General features: G+C 46.2%; 1 protein-coding gene across 2 annotated transcripts in view; it reads right to left on the reverse strand.

Annotated features, from left to right (window-relative positions):
• LOC105469424 (fatty acid desaturase 2) overlaps positions 1–2,753 on the reverse strand; it is a 108,034-nt gene that overhangs the window by 104,146 nt on the left and 1,135 nt on the right. The gene's annotated exons all lie outside the window — the stretch shown is intronic.

Raw genomic sequence — 2,753 nt, forward strand, 5'->3', positions numbered from 1 at the left:
TGATGAACAGTTATCTCTGCAGTCAAACTTACATCACATTATTTTATTTAATTTTCCTTGATTCTGTATTAAAGGAAAGATGATATTATTTTTAATGTCTGCAAAGTATTTCACTGATGGGCATTTACAGTGTTTCCATTTCCTGCTATCATAGATACTGCTTTAATGAATATTTTTTCTTTACAGTTTTTTTTTTTTTTTGTAGAGACAGAATCTTGCTCTGTCGCCCAGGCTGGAGTGCAGTGGCACAATCTCGGCTCAATGCAACCTCTGCCTCCCAGGTTCAAGCAATTCTCCTGTCTCAGCCTCCCAAGTAGCTGTGACTACAGGCGCACACCGCCACACCTGGCTCATTTGTTTTGTTCAGGCTAGTCTTGAACTCCTGAGCTCAGGCAATCCTGAGGCACCCTGCCTGATCTATAAATATTTTTCTAAGAACACTTCTTTAGGCTATATTCCTAAACATGGAATTATTGGGAATATTTTTTTTCTAATTTTTTTTCATCTCTTCAGTATTCAAAACATTCCTAAATTCAGGCCAGGCACAGTGGCTCACGCCTGTAATCCCAGCACTTTGGGAGGCTGAGGCGGACGGATCATGAGGTCAGGAGATTGAGACCATCCTGGCTAACATGGTGAAACCCCATCTCTACTAAAAATACAAAAACAAAATTAGCCTGGTGGGGTGTTGAGCGCCTGTAGTCCCAGCTACCTGGGAGGCTGAGGCAGGAGAATGGCATGAACCTGGGAGGTGGAGCTTGCAGGGAGCTGAGATCGCGCCACTGCACTCCAGCCTGGGCTACAGAGTGAGACTCCATCTCAAAAAAACAAAAACAAAAACAAAAAAAAACTTAAAATTTTGATATAAAGTTGTCAAAACTATTTTTTTCCAGATTAATCAACTTACACTTCTACCAGCAGTATGACACCTTTTATCCCACTGCACCATCACTATAGGGAAAATGGTTTATGTAAAGGACCTCTCTTCTGTTATTTAATACCCCTGAATTTCTTACATAGTTGTAATCAGTGAACCCATACTACTTTGGGTTCTGCTTATTTCACGGGGAAGGATTCTGTATCTATCAATATAGTTCACATTCTGGCCATTCAAAATCATTCTTTAATTCTTCATTGTGCTAACAGATCCCAATAAGCTTGGTGATTTTCTTATTGTCAGAACTCAGGGTTGTTTCCAGTTTTTGCTATTAAATTGGCTATTTCTGCAACTTTGCACAGTCTCCCCAACTTTATCAAGAGTGAAACTGCTTGATCAAAGAATAGAAAATGTTTTGTAGCTCTCATTAGACATTGCCAAGTTTTGGGCAAGGTGTTTTAAAAAGGAGTACTGGCTGTACAGAAGTGCAGCTGTGTGGACCATCATTCTTGAGCAGGGTCCAATAGCCTGGCATCTTACCTGGAAGTCAGGACATCTAAACTTCCCTATGGGAACTTGGGAAGTCCCTTCCCCATTTCGAACCTCAGTTTTCTTATCTATAAAATGAAGAATTTGGATGGAATGAATTAAATCCTTTTCTACCAGAAATCTAGCCATATTTCAACTAGTCTGTTTTGTATCACCCTCTCCTGACTCCTAGGGGCTCAGAATCTAGCTCAGTGCTTGGGACAGTTATGTTTCCTTTCCCTTTCAAGTGCCCAAATACCAGTGTAATCAGAAAGATGGCAGAGCCTGGGAGTTCAGAGCACAGGCCAGGGTCAAATCTCAGCCCTCCACTTACAAGCTGTGTGACAAAATAACCTCTCTCCGGCTCAGTTTCTTCACTGTAAATGAGGTTAATAGTTCCTACCTCATAGGGTTGTTAGGAGAATTAAATGGACTTAAGGTTTGCAAAACGCAGTAAGTGCTTTATAGTGTTTGTTGAAATAAATAAAATTTTAGACCTAAACTCTGGGTCTCTTTAGAACTGCAACAGCTTCGTAACTGGCATCCCCACTTTTGGGTGCGTTCCCACTCCTCTTTCTAAAACTCAGATATCTAAATGCCAAATCTCTTTGCTTAAAATGTCTCCCAGGCCTCCCAGGCACCTCCAGGCTAGAACAGAAATGCCTCAGCTTGAAGACCCAGGTTTTTCAGGTGAAACACCTAAGGGTCAGGAGATGCTAGGATCATCACTGAAGGATCTCAGTATTTTTTTTCAAAATATATATTTAAAAAAAAGGCCAACAGGGCTATAAAAATTGTGGGGTATTTAACAGCCCTCCCCCAACCACCACCAAGCCCAAGAAACCCTAAATATGTTGTTCACAAGATAACTGCAACTTTCAAGGGCTCTCAGGCTTCTACTTCGGGCGGCACAATTGGCGGGACGACGTGGCGAGCAGGCAACAGTTTCCATCCCTGGAGGGTCAGCGTCTGCAGACCCCGGCGACGGCATCCACAGCCTAAAGATGATGTCCGCGACCGCCCGGGCAGCCTCGTGCACAGAAAAGCCTCGGCCCCGGCCCCGACCACCCTTCCTGCGGCTACCCCGCAGCCCTGGACCCTCCGTCCATCCACTCCTGGAGCGCGGTCCCGCCAGACCCGGTCCGGCCAGGCCCCGCACCGAAGGCCTGCACGGGAACCGCGATTCCCACCGCGGCGCCTCTGGGAGCCAACGCCGCGACGCCCGCCTGACGTCAGGAAGTGGAATCCGGCGGCGACGCCTTTAGGGAGCCCGCGAGGGGGCGCGTGTTGGCCGCCCCGCTGTGAGTTGCCCAAGACCCGCCGGGGGGCGGGGTCTCGCTCCCCGCGC

Source organism: Macaca nemestrina, chromosome 12, assembly GCF_043159975.1.
Source record: "Macaca nemestrina isolate mMacNem1 chromosome 12, mMacNem.hap1, whole genome shotgun sequence".
Taxonomy (NCBI): domain Eukaryota; kingdom Metazoa; phylum Chordata; class Mammalia; order Primates; family Cercopithecidae; genus Macaca; species Macaca nemestrina.